The sequence below is a fragment of the Notamacropus eugenii genome, chromosome 3 (assembly GCF_028372415.1).
Source record: "Notamacropus eugenii isolate mMacEug1 chromosome 3, mMacEug1.pri_v2, whole genome shotgun sequence".
Taxonomy (NCBI): domain Eukaryota; kingdom Metazoa; phylum Chordata; class Mammalia; order Diprotodontia; family Macropodidae; genus Notamacropus; species Notamacropus eugenii.
The window spans coordinates 208,486,159-208,507,974 of record NC_092874.1 but is presented as its reverse complement, the minus strand read 5'-3'; the positions used below and the strand labels follow the sequence as shown (position 1 = coordinate 208,507,974).

The following is a 21,816-nucleotide window of genomic DNA, read 5'->3' as shown; positions in this document are numbered from 1 at the left end:
CAGGGTTATTTCAGGGTTCACTTAAGACCATGGGTACAAAGGACTTAGCAATAAATAAATCACCATGTAATTGTCAACTATTATAATTATCAACTATTATCATTAAGAAGGGCCATATAATAAGGGGTATTTAGAAGGGTCAGATTTAGGAAACTGAAGCCAACAGAGGGGAACAGACCTCCCCTGAGTCAAACTGGTAGGAAGTGGCAGAGAGAGGAATCAAAGCTAAAACTTAAGATAGGATACTCTTTTTCCCACTATAATCTTTACACTGTCTCCCCAAACTATGGCATATCTTTTTCCACATCAATCAACAAAGCAGTCTTTGCTCCCACAGCATAGAGGGAATTTAGAGCAGGAAAAATATCATGGTGGACTTTGACCAGACTCTACTATGAACTCCATTAAATTTTGATTCTATAAAACCAGAAAAAGGAGATATTCCAAGGGCAATCAATAGTATAGTAAATATTTTACTATGCAGCAAGTCATTCAGTGAATAAGCATTTTCTGTGCCTACCATATGTGAGTCACTGTGCTAAGCAATGGGGATAGAAAGAAAAGCAAAGGACAATCTCTGCCCTTGAAGAGCACACAATTTAATGTGGGAGGCCACAAGCAAAGAAATATTTTTTATACAGAAAATAATCATGGGGCGGAGCCAAGATGGCGAAGCAGAAAGACGCACATACACATAGCTCCGAACACACAAACCACAGAACGGCTAGAGGGGACCAAGCCAGGGCGAATTCTGAGCCCAGAGACCACGGAGTATTGGAGTGAGGGAGATTTCTGCTCCAGAGAAACCTGCGGACCTCTGGCGGGGGGTCCTTTGCGCTGCGGACTGGGCACCGGGATGGGGAGCGGAGTGCGGCCCTGACGCAGCCGTGACACTGAGGGGAGGAGATCCGAGAGGGCTACGGGGACGGGATCTCCAGCGGCCACGCGGGTCCCCCCACCCACAGAGGGACCTGCAAACCTCTTGCAAAAGGTCCGTCACGCTGCAGACGCGGAGCCCAGCCTGGACCTGCGGCGGCGGATGCGAGAGGCACAGATCTGAGAGGGCTCTAGAGGTGGGATCTTCAGCGGCAGCACGGGTCTCCCCACCAACAGGTGACTGACGGGGGTGGGTGAGAGAATCTCTTTGGCGGGTTGAGAGGGGAGTGGGGTGCCCCCATGGCTCGGACCCCCCCGGGAGGTGGGGGCTGAGAGGCGGATGCGGACGGGGGCTCCCCAAACGGGCAGGAGCCTGGATCCATTGTGGAAGGTCTGTGCATGAACCCCCAGAGGGAACTGTGCCTGAGAGGCGGCCCCGCCCCTGACCACCTGAACTTAATTCTCACACTGAATAGCAGCCCTGCCCCCAGCCAAAAATCCTAAGGTGGGAAGCAGCAGTTGAATATCAGTCCCCAAACGCTGGCTGGGAGGACCAGGAGGAGAGGTGGGTGTGAGGAGAACATTCAGAGGTCAGGCCACTGGTTGGAGAAAATGCCAAGAAAAGGGAAAAGAAATAAAACTATTGAAGGGTACTTTACCGGAGAAAAGACACTTCCTCCCTTCCTTTCTGATGGGGAGGAACAATGCTTGCCATCAGGCAAAGACACAGAAATCGAGGATTCTGTGTCCCATCCCACCCAATGGCCTCGGGCCATGGAAGAGCTCAAGAGGAATTTTGAAAATCAAGTTAGAGAGGTGGAGGAAAGACTGGGAAGGGAAATGAGAGGGATGAGGGAGAAGCATGAAAAGCAGATCAGCTCCCTGCTAAAGGAGAACCAAAAAAATCTTGAAGAAATTGGCACCTTGAGAACTAGCCTAACTCAGCTGGCAAGGGAGGTGCAAGGGGCCAATGAGGAGAAGAATGCTTTCAAAAGCAGAATTAACCAAATGGAAAAGGAGATTCAAAAGCTCACTGAAGAAAATAGATCTTTCAAAACTGGAATGGTACGGATGGACGCTAAGGACTTTATGAGAAAGACAGATATCTCAGAACATACTGCGCAGATTCGAAAAATGGAAGATAATGTGAAATATCTTATTGGAAAAACAACTGACCTGGAAAATAGAATCAGGAGAGACAATGTAAAAATTCTGGGACTACCTGAAAACCATGATCAAAAGAAGAGCTTAGACATCATCTTCCATGAAATTATCAAGGAAAACTGCCCTGAGATTCTAGAACCAGAAGGCAAAATAAATATTCAAGGAATCCGCAGAACACCACATGAAAGAGATCCAAAAAGAGAAACTCCTAGGAGCGTTGTGGCCAAATTCCAGAATTCCCAGGTGAAAGAGAAAATATTGCAAGCAGCTAGAAAGAAACAATTCAAGTATTGTGGAAATACCATCAGGATAGCACAAGATCTGGCACCCTCTACATTGAGGGATAGAAGGGAATGGAAAAGGATATTCCAGAAGTCAAAGGAACTAGGACTGAAGCCAAGAATCACCTACCCAGCAAAACTGAGTATAATACTTCAGGAGAAAAAATGGTCTTTCAATGAAATAGAGGACTTTCAAATTTTCCTGATGAAAAGACCAGACCTGGAAAGAAAATTTGACTTTCTAACACAAGAATGAAGAGAACCATGAAAAGGTGAACAGCAAAGAGAAGTCATAAGGGACTTACTAAAGTTGAACTGTTTACATTCCTACATGGAAAGACAATATTTGTAACTCTTGAAACATTTCAGTATCTGGGTACTGGGTGGGAGTACACACACACACACATGCACACACGCACACATACATAGAGACAGAGTGCACAGAGTGAATTGAAGAGGATGGGATCATATCTTAAAAAAAAAAATGAAATCAAGCAGTGAGAGAGAAATATTGGGAGGAGAAAGGGAGAAGTTATATGGGGCAAATTATCTCTCATAAAAGAGGCAAGCAAAAGATTTATTAGTGGTGGGATAAAGAGGGGAGGCAAGGGAAAAACATGAGGTCTACTCTCATCACATTCCACTAAAGGAAAGAATATAATGCACACTCATTTTGGTAGGAAAACCTATCTCATAATACAGGAGAGTGGGGGACAGGGGCACAAGCAGGGTGGGGAGGAGGATGGAGGGGAGGGCATGGGGAGGAGAATGCAATACGAGGTCGACACTCATGGGGAGGGAAAGGACCATAAGAAAATAGAAATAAAGGGGGACAGGATAGGATGGAGGGAAATATAGTTAGTCCTATACAACACAACTAGTATGGAAATCATTTGCAAAACTAAACAGATATGGCCTATATTGAATTGCCTGTCTTTCAAGGGGAAGGGGTGGAGAGGGAGGGAGCTAAGGAGGTTGGAACTCAAAGTGTTAGGACCAAATGTAATGTTCTTACCACTGGGTAACAAGAAATACAGGTTAAGGGGTCAAGAAAGCTATCTGGTCCTACAGGACAAAAGAGAAGACGGAGACAAGGGCAGGGAGGGAGGATAGAGGAGAGAGCAGATAGGTCACAGGGGCAATTAGAAAGCTCGGGTTTGGGGGGAGAAGGGGATAAAAGGGGAGAAAATTTGTAACCCAAAATTGTGTGAAAATAAATGTTAAAAATTAATTAAAAAAAAGAAAATAATCAAAAGAGAGAAAGAACCTTAAATATTTTTGTACATGTGGGTCCTTTTCCCTTTTTGATGATCTCTTTGGGTGTCAGATATAGTAGTGGTATTGCTTCATCAAAGGGTATGCAGTTTTATAGCCCTTTGGGCATAATTCCAAATTATTCTCCAGACTTGTTTGATCAGTTCATAACCAACAATGAATGCTATTACAATTTGCCCACATCTTCTCCAATATTTGTCATTTTTTCTTTTTTGTCATATTACCCAATCGGATAAGTATGAGATGGCATATCAGAGATTTTTTAATTTGCATTTCTCTAATAAGTGCTTCTTAAACTGTGGGTCTGGACCCCAAGTTTAATAAGCCCTTATTTAGAACATTTTATATGACTATAGATGGCTTTAATTGCTTCATCTGAAAACTGCCTGTTCATTTCTTTGACTATTTATTAGTTGAAGAATGGCTTGTATTCTTCTAAATTTGAATCCGTTCTTTATATATTTTAGAAATGAGGCCTTTATCAGAGAAACTAGTTTCAAAAATTGTCTCCCAGCTTTCTGTTTCCTTTCTAATATTAGCTGCCTTGGCTTTGTGAAAAGAACTTTTTAATGTAATCTAAATTATACATTTTGGAATTTATAATATTCTCTCTTATTTGGTCATAAATTTTTCCATTTTCTGGAGATCTGACAGGTAAACGCTTATTGGCTCTCATAATTTGCTTACAGTATCTCTCTTTGTGTCTAAATTTTGTATCCATGTTGACCTTCTTGGAATATGATGTAAAAGTTGGTCTGTGCCCACTGCCATGCTATTTTCCACTTTTCCCAGCAGTTTTGTTCGTATCCTAAAAGCTCAAATTTTTGAGTTTATCAAACAGTAGGTTTCTACAATCATTGATTACTTTGTGTCTTCTGCACCTAACTTATTCCACTGATCTACCACTCTATTTCTTGGTCAGTACCAAATAGTTTTGATGGTTGCTGCTTTATAATGGAGTTTCATATCTGGTACAGCTAAGCTATCTTCCCTTTTATTTTTTTTCATTAATTCCTTTCATATTCTTGATCTTTTTGTTTTTCTAGATGATTTTTTTATTATTTTTCCAGTTCAATACAATAATTTCTTATAGTTTGATTGATATGGCATTGAGGAAGGAAATTTAGGCAGAATTAGAGCACAGACTACACATGAGCAACTGATATTATTCCACATATTTAAATCTGATTTTATTTGCGTGAAGAGGGTTTTGTAATTGTTTCCCTATAGTTCCTGGGTTTACCTTGGCAGGTAGACTCCTAAGTATTTTACATTGTCTACAGTTATTTCATATGACATTTCTCTTTATGCATCTTCTGCTGAGTTTTGTTAGTAATATCAGATTGTGTTCTGCCTTGAGGAAGGGGGAGGAGAGGGAGAAAAAAGACTGGAACTCAAAAACCTTATAAAAGTGAATGTTGAAAACTATCATTATATGTAAATGGGAAAAATAAAATATTTTTGTGTCAGAGGGTGGAGATTTTTAAAAAGCAGGAAGGTACTAGAATTGAGAGTCTGGGAAAGGCTCCCTGGATAAGGTAGAATTCTAAGTGACATGTAAAGAAAGCCATAGACCCAGGAGACAGAGGTAAAGGGAAGAGTATTCCCAAAATGGAGGAGAATCAGAGAAAACATCCAGAGCCTAAGATGGCATGCCTTGTTCATAGGCCAATATCACTGGATTGAAGAGCACATGGCAAGGAGTAAAGTATGCAAAGACGAGAAAAGTGGGAGAGGAGAAGCAGGTTATGAAGGATTCTATGTGCCAAACAAAGAATTTTGCATATGCCCCTGGAGATGATAGGGAGCCATGAGGGTTTAACAACATCATGGCTTAATGAAGAATGGACTGGAAAGGGAAGAGAATTAAGGCAGGCAGACTCATCAAAAGCCTATTGCAATAAGCTTTCAAGTATGAAGTGATGATGACCACAGCGGTGCTAGTATCGGAGGAGAAAAGGCAACATATTCAAAAGATGTTACAAAGGTGAAATCAAAATGAGAAGGGGTGGAGTGAGAGATAGTGAGGAGTCAAGAATGAAACCAATGGTATAAGACTTAGGGCTAGGAATCTTCACTCATGTGAGTTGTCAAACAACTTCAGACATTCATAAAATATTTTTAAAATCATTAAGACTCTCTTTCATATAGCTACCATGCCCCAACCAGATCACTCCAGTAAAAATCAGGCTGTAAAGTTCTATAGCAGTGACCTTGATGGTTATAGGGGAATGTTACATGTGGGCACTGCCTGGAGGAAATATGAATTCAATTTTAGACATGATAAACAAGTTTGCAAATTTAAAAGAGAAAACATCATAAGATATGTACCATGATTTCTTTAATGATCCTGTTTATATAATTTCCCAGTATCCCTAGGGTAACATGGGACCAGCCATGTAATAAAAATAAAAGCAGTCATGGGAAGAGGTATGGGGCTTCTCTGAATCTCACTTCCTGAACAATGATAGAGGAGCACAAGAATCCTCATAGGAAATGGGTTTGGAGAAAGCCACACTCAGTTTTCCTCATCTATCCTTTGAATGCCTGTGACTATACCTCTCCGAGGCATTATTGAAGTTTTGCTGTAGTGATCATCTTCACAGAATCTATGCCCTAGAGCACCCCTCAAGCCTGATTTGGAGTCCTTAAAGATCATCTAATCCAAACGCTTTTCCCCCAAGTTTTTCTAAAATACTGAGATTCAGAGAGGATAAGGGACTTGTTCATTTTGTCTCATAGCTAGTAAACATCAGAGACATAATTAGAACCCAAGTTTCTGACATTAAGTACTTGATATATATTGGAGAAGATTGGTCACTTAAAGTGTAAGAAAGGAACCCTCTGTACACCAAGAAATAATAAAATCCAGGTATGAAAAAATATAATTTTTCTATTAAAGACAGAGACAGGAGGACTACATAGAGAACTGAATGGCCACATTTGAAGGCAGAAAAATGACTGAAGTTGCAAACATCTTATTGCAATTTTAGCCATGAGCCTCAATTACCCATATGTTGTTGTTGTTTTTTTATACCTGACTCATAATAAGTTCACAAGAGAGGTCCAGAGCACTGCTTCACTTAAAAGGAAGAGGAGATTTGATGATCACTGTAAAACATTATACCTGGTTTTATAACTTCTCTGTGAAGGACTTGAAAAAATATTCCTTTCTTTAAAGTGCTACCCATGTCCCTTCAGTCTCTGAGAGAGAAAGTAAGATACTAAGAGTAAAAGCTCACTGATGAGGGCACAGGAAGTGAAGGTTTTTGCTAAGGCCATCAATGAGTTCCTTGTCTCCTGGAGTCAACTGGAACTCAAACACCTGCCAGGGAAGAGAGAATATTATTATAATATTAGAAGGATCTGCTCATAGCACCTCAGAATGGAACAGGCAACTGAACTGACTGAATCAGTCACACTCTCCACTGAGACTCTTGTAACGCTGGTTCTGGTGTTGGAGGTGCTTTTACTAGGTGAAAATTAGCTACTCCCATTTGAAAGTCCATCCCCATCTTCTGGTGAGCAGAGCCACCCTTTCCTAACTCTTTCTGTTAGAGTTGTAGACTTCCCCTTAATTTAGAAGTTTCCATTTAACTGTTCATGAACTCCTTGGGAATTCAGGATACTGGTCCAAAAGGTTCATGATTAAAAATTTTAATTCTGCTTTACATAGCAAATAACTACATAAAATTTGTTACAGATATATTTTCCCCTTAGGTAACAAACTTATTTATGGTTAAAATAATATAGGTTTGTTTTTGAAAAAATTCAAAGCCATCAAACACACAATGATTTCTAAGTGGCTAATATAGCAAACTGACCACTTTTGTCTAGGTGCAACTTGCTCTTGAAACTTTTCAACTTGACATCCAATTGTTTCCAAATAGTCATATTCAGAGGACTTCAATATTTTAGTGCAAACAAGTTGCCAATAGGTGATGAAATACATGGCCATACTCTCATTTGCATTCTGTATATCATAGATGCCCTTTATTCCCCTCTGTTACCATATAATTTTATCTCATAAATAGTATAATCACATGGTCAAGTTATATTCTTTTTTTATTTGAAGCTTTTTGAATTTATTTTTAATTATTCTTATTAATTTCTTTTTGTTTTCAGCATTCACTTTCATAAGATATTGAGTTCCAAATTTTCTCCCCATCTCTCCCTTCCCCACCCCAATGTACATTCTCTCCATTCCCTCAATCTGCACTTCCTTCTATCACCACCACCAACCTTCTCTTATCTCCCTCCCTTCTATTTTCCCGTAGGGCAAAATAGGTTTCTATACCCCATTGACTTTTGTCTTATTTCCCCGCTGCATGTAAAAACATTTTTTAACATTCATTTTTAAAACTTTGAGTTCCACATTCTCTTCCTTCCTCTCTCCCCATCTACCCTCATTGAGAAAGCAAACAATTCAATACAGGTTAGAGATGTGTACTTATGCAAAACACCTCCATAACAGACATGTTGTGAAAGACTAACTACATTTCCCTCCAACCTATCCCATTCCTCATTTATTCTATTCTCTCCATTGACCCTGTCCATTCTCAAAAGTGTTTGCTTCTGATTACCCTTCCTCTCATTTACCCTCCCTTCTATTATTCCCCCCTCTCTTATATCCTTTCCCCCAACTTTCCAGTAGATTAAGATAGATTTTCATACCCAATTGAGTGTGTAGATTATTACTTCTTTGAGCCAAATCCAATGAGAGCAAGGATCACTGATTCCCTCTCACCTCCTCCCTCCAATGTAAAAGCTTTTTCTTGTCTCTTATGTGAGGCATTCTACCTCTCCCTTTCTCCTTCTCCCAGGACAATCCTCTCTGACCTCTTAATTATATTTTTTAGATGTCATCTTTGCATATTCAATTCACCCCCTCCAACTACCTTAATAGGGAGAAAGTTCTCATGAGTTATAAATATCATCTTTCCATATAAGAATATAAGTAGTGCAACTTTAATAAGTCCCTTATGATTTTTCTTTCTTGTTACCTTCTCATGCTTCTCTTGATACCTGTATTTGAAAGTCAAATTTTCTATTCAGCTCTGGTCTTTTCAACAAGAATGCTTGGAAGTCCTCAATTTCATTAAAGTTCCATTTTTCCCCTTAAGTATTATACTTAGTAGGTGATTCCTGGTTTTAACCCTAGCTCCTTTGACTTTCAGAAGATCATTTTCCAAACCCTCAGTCCCTTAATGTAGAAGCTGTTAAATCATGTGTTCTCCTGGTTTTGTTTCCACGATACTTGAATTGTTTCTTTCTGGCTGCTTGCAATATTTTCTCCTTGACCTGGAAACCCTGGAATGTGACCACAATATTCCTAGCAGTTTTCCTTCTGGAATCTCTTTCAGGAGGTGATCAGTAGATTCTTTCTATTTTGATTTGCCCACGGGTTCTGAAATATCAGGTCAGTTGTCTTTGACAATTTCTTGAAAGTTATTTTTTTTTATCGTGGCTTTTTTTGTCATGGTTTTCATGTAATCCAACAATTTTTAAATTATCTCTCCTGGATCTATGGTTTTTCCAATGTGATATTTCACATTGTCTTCTATTTTTCATTCCTTTGGTTTTGTTTTATAATTTCTTGATTTCTCATAAAGTCATTAGCTTCATTTGCTCCACTCAAATTTTCAAGAAATTATTTTCTTCAGTGAGCTTTTGGACATCATTTTCCATTTAGCCAACTCTTCTTTGCAAGGCATTCTTCTCCTCCTTGCCTTTATGGACCTCTTTTGCCATTTAGGTTAGTCTATTTGGGGATGGGGAGGTATTCTCTTCAACATTTTCTCACTCTTCTTTGCCAAGCTGTAGATTTGTTTTTCATGTTTTTCTTGCATTTCTCTCTTTTCTCTTCCCAACTTTCCTCTACTTCTCTTACTTGATTTTCAAAATCCTTCTTGAGCTCTTCCATGGCCTGAGACAAATTCAAATTTTTATTGGAGCCTTTGGATATAAGAGTTTTGACTTTGTTGTCTTCTGGGTGTATGTTTTGGTCTTCCTCATCACCAAAATAAGATTGTACACTTTGGTTTTTTTTCTGCTGTTTGCTCATTTTTCCAACCAATTACTTGACTTTTTAGCTCTTTGTTGAAGTAGAATCCTGCCTTCAGAGTAGAGGGTAAACTGTCACAAGCTTCAGGAGTTTTGTGTAGGTATTTTCAGAGATATTTCTAGGCTCCTGTATATTTTCAACTCTTCCAAGGTGGTATGATCAAACGAGAGGGGCTTACTCCCTTCCTGGCCTGTGCTCTGGTCTCTGAGGATCTGCCAGCACTCTTTCCTGCCTTGGAAAGGTAAGGAACATTCTTCATGTACTGTCACCACAACCTCTGCTGGACCAGCACTCCTCCTCACCCCAGGACCACCACCTAAGACTGCAACCCAGATCAAGTCATGGGCAAAGGAAGAGAATGAAATAGGCCTCATGGTTGAAAGATTCTATGTTGGCCACCTTCTTCTTCCATCAAGTACCAACATTAAAGCCCTCTTGATCTTCTTTGCACTCCCTAGAGACAAATAATTTAGCAAAGAATGCTCTTTGGTTCACCAAAGAACTATCAATTTATCTAAATTAGCTGTAGTATTGATGAAAACAGAAGATGGCAGAGTAAGATAGGAACTCACCTGGACTTACTCAAATTCACCTCCAAACAGTTATAAAATAATGTCTCAAAATGAATTCCAGAGCATCAGAAACAATGAAAGAATGGAGTGAAAATTTTTCTAGCCCAATACAAGTTGGAAAGTCAGCAAAAGAGGTCTGTCTCACAGATGAAAGTGCAATTCAGTCCAGTACAGATAGCATCCAGTCAAACCAGAAGCAAGACCCTGAGCCCAGGTGCAGGATAGTGACCCTGACACAGATAGCCTGAAGATCAAGCAGCTGAGAAATTTCACACCCCAAGAAAAACAAAAATGCTGAGGTCATCTCTCCCACAACAAGAAGCCGGGGATAGCATCCCCACTACCCTAGGAACAGAGTTGAACTTTAAATCACAAGATAGCCTGGGAAATGAACAAAAAAATACTTGATCACAGAAATTTACTGTGGTGACAGGGAAGATTAAAACACAAACTCAGAAGAAGACAGCAATGTAAAAACACCTATAGGTAAAGCCTCGAAGAAAAAAACCTGAAATTGGTCTCAAGCCTAAAAAGAACTAGTGCCATACCCAAAAAGGACTCCTAGAAGATCTTAAAGGGATTTTAATACTTAACTAGGAGAGACAGAAGGAAAATTGGGGAAAGAAAGGAGAGTAATGCAAAGGAATCATGAAAAAGAGTCAACAGTTTGGGAAAGAAAGCACAAAAAACATAAAAACATATATAAAAATTCACTGGAGAAAATAACTCCTTAAAAATAATTGGTCAATTGGAAAAGAGGGCACAAAAGTTGGCAGAAGAAAATAATTCCCTAACAATTAGAATTGGGCAAGTGGAAGCTAATGACTCCAAGAAACATCAGGAATCAAACAAAATTTCAAAAACGAAAAATAAAATTAAATGTGCAATATCTTATTGGAAAAACCTGGAAAATAGATCCAAGGGAGACAACTGAAAACATGATTTAAAAAGTGGTTTGGGGTACACAGGGATCCTGGACATTATGTTTTAAGAAAATATCAAGGAAAACTTCCCTGATATCCTAGAAACAGAAGGTAAATTAGAAATTGAAAGAATTTATCAATCACCTCCTGAAAGAGATCCCCATATGAAAAGTCCCAGGAATATTAAAGTCAAACTCCAGAAGTCCCAAATCAATGAAACAACACTTCAAGCAGCCAGAAAGAAACAACTGAAATACTGTAGAGTCACTGTCAGAATTATACAGGATTTAGCATCGTCTACATTAAAGAACTGAAGGGCTGGGAATATGATATTCCAAAAGGCAAAGGAGCTAAAATCATAACCAAGAATCACCTACCTAGCAAAACTAAATATATAACTCTTAAGTGGGAAAATGGATATTTAATGAAATAGAGAGCTTTCAAGCATTCATGATAAAAAGACCAGAGATGAACAGAAGATGTGACTTTCAAATACAAGACTGAAGAGAGGCATAAAAAGGCAAACAGGAAGAGGAAAAAAACAATGGGTTCAATAAGGTTACTTCCCTACATGGGAATATGATATTAGTAATTCTTAGGAATATTGTCACTATTAGTCCAGTTAGGGGGAATATATATATATATATATATATATATATATACAGAGAGAAGGTATGAGCATGAGTTCATTTTGATGAGATGACATAAAAAACATAAGGGGTGGAAAAGAGGATTGCACTGAGAGAAGAAAGAGAGGTAAAATGGGGTAAATTCTCTCACATGAAAGAAGAATCAAGAGGGACTAACATACACACTCAATTGAATATCTTACCATATTGGAAAGTAGAGGGGGAGGGAAATAAGAGAAGGAGAAGGACTGACAGAAGCGAGAACAAACTGAGGGAAATGGTGGTCAGGTATGGTGATGAGGGAAAGGGAAAAAGAATGAGAAGGACAAACAGGGGTAAAATAGGATGGAAGGAAATGCACAGTAATCATAACTGTGAATGTGAATAGGCAGTATTTACCTATAAAATGCAAACAGACAACAGAGTGGATTACAAAAACAGAATGCTGCCATGTGTTGTTGTATGAAACACATTTGAAAAACACACAGTAAAGGCAAATGGTTGGATCAGAATCCATTATGCTTCAAGTGAAGTAGTAATTGATAAGTTAACAATGTTAAACTACAGTGAAGTTTTGGATTTAATACTTGCCCTCTCAGGCAAGCAAAAGGGTGGGGAGAATAATAGGAGGGGTACTAAAGGAGAGACAGAGTATACTTTCCTCAGATCTCCCAAGAAAACTTTTCAAATTAAATGTGTGAGAAATCTCGAATTTAATATGTCCAGAACAAAGTCATCATCATTTCCCCCAAAGAAACACTGATTCCCAGCTTTCCAACTTCTATTTAAAGAACCACAAGTTTTCCAGTCTCCCAGATTCATAATCTTGGTGTTAATGTCAATTCCTCACTTTCTGTCATACCACAAATTTAACTAGTTGCCAAATCTTGCTGTTTCTGCCTCAAAATCTCTTTTATCTCATCCCTTCTGTCTGCTCAGACATCTACTACTGTCATCATTTCTCACCTGGATTTTTGGTCACTTTCCTTCAAGCCATTCCTCAGTTTAGTCCATTCTCCTCTTTGCTGATAAACTCATTAACCTTAAGGATAGATATCACTGTGTCATTCCCTTATTTAATAAAACCCTTATTTCCTTGGGGATAAAATATAAACTCCTTCACAATCTGGCTCCAACCTATCTTTCTCTTGGTTGCTCACACAGAACACTACATCTCCTATCTTCTTGCCTTTGTACTGCCCCTCCCCTATGCCTGAAATGCATTCTCTCTTCACCTCTACCTCACAGAATCCCTTTCTTCCTTTGGTATACCTCAAACACCAAATTCAAATAATTAATACCTGAAAGTTATGTCCTTCCTGATGCCCTTAAATGCAAATACTCTCTCTCCCAAACAACCATGTATTTATTACTTTTATGTTACATATGTGCATGATATTATATGAATAAATATAAAGCAGGTTTTTCAAAGTGTGTGCTATAAACATCACACAGAGTATCTCCTCAGAAAATTGAAGTGAACAAGTAGTTTCTTAGAGATCTTTTGAGAACAGCAGAGAATGTGCATAAAGTCACCTCTGTTCACCAGACTGAATCACTGAAGTCCACTAGACTTCTCAGGAATATCTGTCCTAATGTCCAGCTTTCAAATTTCTCTATTTTCCATCATTTTCTTCAATATTCCATTCACCAAAACAAGTGTTTGTGCAGCTGCTTAAACCAACTCTACCAATGTCTCTTTACCTCAAAGTTCTCCTTGATCTGCTTTTTGCTAAATCTTTTTTACCACCCTTTGCTGAATCTGGTATCAGAGAGCAAGCTGGGCTGGGGTCCAATTGTGCTTCTTGGCAACGGCTCCCAAGACTAGGTCTTCCAGGAACACAGGAGACTTTTCATCTGTTCTGCAAGGGGAAAACAAACATTTTGAAATCTGTGGTCAGGGAAATGGGGCAGAGTTAAATGCCATGTAGAGAGTAATCATTCTTTAGCTTTTTACATTTTTCAAAGCAATTCCATGGACATCTCATTTGAAACTGATAATAATACGATAAGGAGGGCAGAGGAAGAGTTATTATCTTCTCTTTACATAGACTAAAAGGGACTTTGAAATATTAAATTATGTCTTCAAGATCATGCAACTAGTAAAATGCCAGAAGTCAAATGGGAGTCAAATCCAGTTAATTATGACCCCAATCAATGCTATTTCCATTGCTCAATGTTGCGTAATTTGTAAGCATGCACAAATTTGGGTAATCAACTTTATTAGTGATTAAGGAATCAATTACAGACCCCCTTTCTCACCATGGAGGCTCTCTGTGAGACCCCAAAATACTGTATGCTGCCAATATGACATCCTTTGAATTAAAGAACTCCAACAATTTGCTCTGGTTCAGGTAACAATGGCATTCCACCTGCAGTACAATAAATACTGAAGTTTTAGCTCATAATGAGAAGATGCACGAGGGCAAAAAGAACAACATTAAACAATATTCAACATGTTAATAATTGAATGACTTGAGGATTACCTAGCAACACCCAAATCGCAGAATGTTAATATGAAATATATCTATTTAAGACCCTTTTCACATATAGCCATTAGCACTGAAAGGGGCATAAAAAGCACATTTGAATTAAGGAACAGACAAGCATCAACTAATAAAGGATGTAAGATTCAGGTACTGTAACTGATGAATAGTTTCATGCCTGAAAGAAGTAGAAAAAGAACTTTGGTTTATTAAAAGCTGTTTAAATGTATTGGAATAAACAGAGCTTTCAGGTATTACTCATCTGAATAGTTGTGAATAGAAAATAAACTGTCTAATAAAAATAGTCTCAAATGACCTTATGGATTATACAGGATGATATCTTGCATGTCTGAAAATCTTTGCACTTTAAAGGATCAAATAAAGAAGTTATGTCTATTAAGAACTGGGAAAATGTGAGCAGAAAGAAATAGTTTCAAAAAAAATGAGATTTTAGAACCATGACGAAGATAAAAAAATTTGCAGGGAACTATGGTTCCTCCATTCATAGGAAAGAAACTGCACTAGAAAAAAAATCATTTTTCCTCATTGCAGACAGGTTTATATTTCAGCCCAGTTTTATTCAGGATCATCTCCAGTTGCCTGTGGTTGAAGTTGGACACTCCAATGGACTTCACAAGGCCTGCATCCTTACATTTCTCCATGGCCTGAGTAGAGAGGGATTGCAAACCTCTATGGAACCTTAGAGGATATGTCGAATACAATCCTTCCCCCATTTATTACCAAGCATTGATCTTTTCACTTCCTCTCCTCTGATTTGAAAAAAGAACCCAGGAGAGAGCATGTCACAGAACTGATGCACTTTAGTGAAAACATCTCTTTTCTTTTTGTCTATGAGTCAAGGAAACTAAGATCTAGAAAAGCTATTGCCAAATCAGAAATAGTAACCAAACCATGATTTGAGTTCAGGTCTTCTGACCTTTCTACTATTCTGATTCGGAAGATGGCTCCTCTCTAAGCATATTTCTAGTTTTAAAACAAAATGTTAACTGAATTTCATCTATGTGATACTGACTCCCATATAACATTTCAATCAAATTATGAAAATCTGGGAGTTAAGTGATGATTTCAGTAAAGGAAATTTAAAATCATAAAAGCCAAAGCTAAGATACTCAGAAATATCAAATTCGCCTTTTAGTCTTTGAAATGGGTGACAAAAATCTCTACTGTCAAGAAACAGAAATAATAACAACCATCAGAAAAACAAAACTCCCAGTTTCTAACTATTTTTTCTTGTCTTTAATTTTTGTTATTTTCTAGCACACTTATTACTCTCTCCCCTGCCATTTTCACGCAATTTGTCTTGTGTTCTTTCCCCTTGGTCTGAATCTGACAAGATACCTAAATATCTTTGAGTTTAGAAGAAATCTTGGGAACATAACTCTTCTCTTGTTGTCCCCATTCTATAACCCACCTCAGGGGACCCAAGATCCTGTTGTCACCAACAGAGGCTGCTTCAAGAATGTCTTAAAGTACATAATTTCCCGGATTTTCTGATTAGTCTGTCAATTCTCATTTAATCCCCACTTATATTCTTTTTATATCTATATAGAATAATAGAATGAATAATTAAGGTCAGGAGACTTCATTGTCTTTTATTCCAGGTTTCCTCATTCTTAAATGATAGTTGATATGACTCATTCAACATTCCCAAATCAGTGGCAGAATTAAAATTAGAAATCTAGGTTTCTAGTCCTGGACATGTTCTATTTAACAAGCTGCCTTCCATCTTTTCATTTCATAAAATTCATTTCCAACTACCTGAGGATCTTCCTCTCCAGTTACAATCACATTTAGGCTAACTTCACCACAGAGCAACAGGATGTTTTTTATTTTCTACTTTCACAAGTCACCTACCTCCCAAATATCACCCAAATCTATAGAGTCACCAATAATTTTGTTATTTTCATTCACGGTATCTTCTCTTTTCCAGGCTGCAATTAGATGAGGGAAACTTGTCCTTTGAAAGACTTACTCAAGAAAGTGAGTGATTCTACTCAATTCAATTTACCGTGTATGTTGCATAAGGTACTGTGACAGATGCCACAGATAAAATATGAAATGGCAATGAAGCTCTTCCCTTGTAGGAGCTTATCTACTAGTAAAAATTAAGTACATTTTAATAGAAGTCCGGAGGATCAGAGATGTAGACCTGGAAATAATCTTAGAGATCATCTAATCAAACCCTCTCATTTCCTTATATATTTATAACTTTATTGATAATTTGTTACAAAACTTTTCCAAAAAACATTCAATTATATATCTTTAAGAAGCATATTTTTTGAAACAGTTAAGCAAAACTGCCTAATTTATTTACATGGTTCTCTTTGCACACATGACACTTTTTAACTTGATAGTCTACTGATATTTAAAAAGCAAAAATGTGTCCTTTAACTTGAATAGTCTATAATTTGCTATACAATTGTAGCCATATATATCCATTCACTCACTCACACATAAAGCATTAATAACCATCCATGACTTGTAAGCCCCTGAGCTAGGCAACAACTTACTATTGGATAGTTTGTTATTTTTGTTTTGTTACCCATGGCCCAGAACCAAACTGCTAAATCTTCAATTCATTCATCTTTCTTTGCTGGTTTCTCAGCTTTCCATAGTGGTAGCTTGCTTTACTTGAAGAAATTCTTCTTCCCCTAATAGAGTTATTCCTCTTCCTTCTCTCACTTCCCTCTTGAGCCTCCTTAGTTTATTCAAGTCCCCTCTTCATTTGATTCCTCTTTCTTATACTTCCCTTTCCCAGTATAGATAACAGTATGGTTCAAGTATCCTTTCATCCCTCAACTCTGTCTTTCTGTAGTTTATTTCCTTTAAAGACTCATACTCACAGTTTCTCTTTTCCCCTCACTAACCAACAGACAAAACAGGGTTCCTTGTTTAATATGTAAGCACTGGACCATCATTTGGACTCTTATGGCTACTTGGACTTGTTGACATTTCACAAATATCTTTCATCACTTTCATTTTGTTTTGGAGGCAATTGGGGTTAAGTGACTTGGCCAGAGTGACATATCTAGTAAGTAGGTGAGGCCAGATTTAAATTCAGGTTCAAATTTGAATTCAGGTCTTCCTTACTCTAGGCCCAGTACTCTATCCACAATGCCACCTAGCTACCGCTGTCCCTTGCATTTCAAAGTTTATTAAAGAAGGCACCTGCCAGAAGTAAAAGCAGGTAGCCTAGCTCCCACATATCTACTCATGCAGAACTGAACTTCATGTCACACTGAATAAATGATCAAGAAATTATTAAGAAACTATAGTAAGTGAAATCTTCCACTCCAGAACTGTACAAAAAAGTCATCCAGCAGACCAGAGATGAGAAAAGCACCCCCTTTCCTCCGAAACAAAGCTTCTCAGAGAGATGTTGCATTTGTAGTCTGCAATGCTCTGGGTCCAGCTTCCACAAGAATGCAGGACTCCCTTGAGAAAGTCCTAGAGTACAGACCTTAAAGACCCTGGGAAGGGACAGCTGGAAGAACTACTGACATGATACTGAGCTTAGGTCAGAACAGTCAAGACCAACAACAAGGAGATCTGAACACTCTGTTCTGTGATGCCATAGATGGCCCTGAAAACCCAGCTCTCTGAACATCAAAGAATATGAGAAGCTAAATTCTACATGATGGAGCCCAGTGCAAAAACCCAAGGAATCCAGGCCAAGATCAAGCAGAGCAAACCACTTCACCCAGGTTTTGTTCTTCACATCAGAGAAATGATTGCCAGGCCTAGAGGCCTGAGGGCTACCTGAGTCTTACCTTACCTATCGCAGGTCTTCAGCTGGCCAAACTGGATAAACGTATGAGAGAAGAGACTTTCAAGAGTCGAACAAGGGTTAGGCTTTATTCAGGGTCTTGGTTACATGTGCAGGGGGAACTCTTCCTTAGGAGAGAGAGAAATCTCCCAAGGAGGCAAAGATCTTACAGTAAGAGAATGAAAGCAGAAGTGGAAGTGGGGAGAGAGGGGAGAGGGGCCTTCTGTCCTGTAAGGTTCCCTCAGCGCTAAGAGTGCCTTCAGGCTTTCCTGACCCTACTTAAGCTCTCCTGCCGCATAGTTTGCACCTGAATACAGTGCCTGTTAGACAACAATAGGTGTGCTCAGATCTGGGCCAATCTCGAGGGTGGGGATGCTCTCTCCCAGCGTTTCCCACGCGAAGAGGCGGAAATGCACGAGATAGCTCGGTCTCACACCTCAATTCCATGCTGTTCCCTGGGGGGCCTCATGAGAACTCTAAGGTTTAGAAGTCCTCACTTTTACCTGCCCGAGACTGTCCACATGGAACTGAGCTTACACCCCCAACAAATGATGACCTGACTTGCATGTTTTTTGAGTGATAGAGGGCTGTGCAAAATCACTAGCCTCACTTTCTCCTCATTAGTCACCTGAATTCAATGACCAGGTATACATCAGGATGGCTGGAGATGGCCCAGGATGTAATGGAAGACCTTGCCCTTTTTAGGATTGGCCTGTTCACGTACTCCCTTAGAGGGAGGTAACATCCATTGAGTGAATAAACTGCTTTTAGAAGTAGTCAGGAAATGGCCCTTCTAATGAGCAAAAGAAGAAAAAAACTAAATCAAGCTGGGAGGGAAAGAGAAACTGTAACTATTGATTATCATTCTAAGACAGCCATTAAGTGGAGCTTGGGCAGGGACCTATTGTTGTCCAACCTATGGGCTTCAGAGTGCACTGGGTTTAAGGTTCTGGAAATGACAAGAAGGGAAGGAAAGAAGGAAGGAAGGAAGGAAGGAAGGAAGGAAGGAAGGAAGGAAAAAAAGGAAGGGAAGGAGGGAGGGAGGGAGAGAAGGAAAGAATGTTGTGTGGGAAGGGCACAGATGACAGTTGGGCTGGGTGGCTGAGTGCAAGCAGGAAAGGAACAAATGCAAAATGAATCTGAAAAGACAGGTTGGGGCCAGCTGTGAAGAGCTTTAAAGGCTGAATAGACAGTGGTGTGCAGGTAGATGTTTGACAACCAATTCTGTGAGAAAATGAGACACTTTACAGTTTAATTTGTGTAATTAACATTTTCTCCACCACTTTCTTAACTCTAAACAATCAGCACAACAATCCCTCCAACTGTGATGTGTGGGGGTTCACTGTCTTCCAAAGTGTAAACAAACACTGAAAATGGAGCCTTGGTCTACTCCATCCAGCTGAGCAACTCTAGGTGGGTTCAGCCCAGTTAACAGAAATTTTATGTTTTCTCCCAGAAGCTACATGGAATCACTGGAACTATTGATCAGGGAAATCACATGGCTGGATCTGTGTTAAAGGATATTACTTTGGCAGTGCATCCTAGGGCTTACTGGAATGGGGTGAGACTTATCCATACCTTGGGTTTTCTTTTTTTTTTACTTTTTTCTTTTCTTTTTTTTTTAATTTTTATTTTTTTATTTATTTGACATTCATTTTAACAAAATTTTGGGTTACAAATTTTCTCCCCTTTTATCCCCTCTCCCCTCAAACACCAAGCATTCTAATTGCCCCTATGACCAATCTGCTCTCTCTTCTATCATCCCTCTCTGCCCTTGTCTCCATCTTCTCTTTTGTCCTGTAGGGCCAGATAACTTTCTATACCCCTTTACCTGTATTTATTATTTCCTAGTGGCAAGAACATTACTGGACAGTTGTTCCTAACACTTTGAGTTCCAACTTCTTTACCTCCCTCCCTCCATACCCCTTCTCTTTGGAAGGCAAGCAATTCAATATAGGCCAAATCTGTGTAGTTTTGCAAATGACTTCCATAATAGTTGTGTTGTATAAGACTAACTATATTTCCCTACATACTATCCTGTCCCCCATTACTTCTATTCTCTTTTGATCCTGTCCCTCCCCTGAGTGTTGACCTCAAATTGCTCCCTCCTCCCCATGCCCTCCCTTCCATCATCCCCCCCACCCTGCTTATCCCCCTATCCCCCACTCTCCTGTATTGTAAGATAGGTTTTCATACCAAAATGAGTGTGCATTTTATTCTTTCCTTTAGTGGAATGTGATGAGAGTAAACTTCATGTTTTACTCTCACCTCCCCTCTTTATCCCTCCAATCATAAGTCTTTTGCTTGCCTCTTTTATGAGAGATAATTTGCTCCATCCCATTTCTCCCTTTCTCTTTCCAATATATTTCTCTCTCACTGCTTGATTTCATTTTTTTAAGATATGATCCCATCCTCTTCAATTCACTCTGTGCACTCTGTCTCTATGTGTGTGTGTGTGTGCGTGTGTGTATGGATGTGTGTGTGTAATAACAACCAGTACCCAGATACTGAAATGTTTCAAGAGTTACAAATATTGTCTTTCCATGTAGGAATGTAAAGAGTTCAACTTTAGTAAGTCCCTTATGACTTCTCTTTGCTGTTCACTTTTTCATGCTTCTCTTCATTCTTGTGTTTGAAAGTCAAATTTTCTTCTCAGCTCTGGACTTTTCATCAAGAATACTTGAAAGTCCTCTATTTCATTGAAAGACCAATTTTTCCCCTGAAGTAGTATACTCAGTTTTGCTGGGTAGGTGATTCTTGGTTTTAGTCCTAGTTCCTTTGACTTCTGGAATATCCTATTCCATGCCCTCCGATCCCTTAATGTAGAAGCTGCTAGATCTTGTGTTATCCTGATTGTATTTCCACAATACTTGAATTGTTTCTTTCTAGCTGCTTGCAATATTTTCTCCTTGACTGGGAACTCTGGAATTTGGCCACAATGTTCCTAGGAGTTTCTCTTTTTGGATCTCTTTCAGGCGGTGTTCTGTGGATTCCTTGAATATTGATTTTGCCCTCTGGTTCTAGAATCTCAGGGCAGTTTTCCTTGATAATTTCATGAAAGATGATGTCTAGGCTCTTTTTTTGATCATGGCTTTCAGGTAGTCCCATAATTTTTAAATTGTCTCTCCTGGATCTATTTTCCAGGTCAGTTGTTTTTCCAATGAGATATTTCACATGATCTTCCATTTTTTCATTCTTTTGGTTTTCTTTTGTGATTTCTTGGTTTCTCATAAAATCATTAGCCTCCATCTGTTCCATTCTAATTTTGAAAGAACTATTTTCTTCAGTGAGCTTTTGAATCTCCTTTTCCATCTGGCTAATTCTGCTTTTGAAAGCATTCTTCTCCTCATTGGCTTTTTGAAACTCTTTTGCCAATTGAGTTAGCCTATTTTTCAAGGTGTTATTTTCTTCAGCATTTTTGGGGGTCTCCTTTAGCAGGGTGCTGACCTGCTGTTCATGCTTTGACTTCATGTCTCTCATTTCTCTTCCCAGCTTTTCCTCCACCTCTCTAACTTGATTTTCAAAATTCTTTTTGAGCTCTTCCATGGCCTGAGCCCATTGAGTGGGCTGGGATACAGAAGCTTTGACTTCTGTGTCTTTGCCTGATGGTAAGCATTGTTCTTCCTCATCAGAAAGGAAGGGAGGAAATGCCAGTTCACCAAGAAAGTAACCTTCTATAGTCTTATTTCCTTTCCCTTTTCTGGGCATTTTCCCAGCCAGTGACTTGACCTCTGAATATTCTCCTCACACCCACCTTGC

At 39.0% G+C, this 21,816-nt stretch overlaps 1 protein-coding gene across 1 annotated transcript in view; it reads right to left on the bottom strand.

Moving 5' to 3' along the window:
* Positions 1-12,478: 12,478 nt before the first annotated feature.
* LOC140533865 (prostaglandin-E(2) 9-reductase-like) overlaps positions 12,479-21,816 on the bottom strand; it is a 148,554-nt gene continuing 139,216 nt past the window's right edge. The window contains exons 14-15 of the transcript XR_011977084.1: positions 14,047-14,156; positions 12,479-13,646 (exon numbers count right to left, since the gene is read on the bottom strand). The gene's annotated coding sequence lies outside the window, so the exon portion shown is untranslated. The remainder of the gene's footprint in view (positions 13,647-14,046; positions 14,157-21,816) is intronic.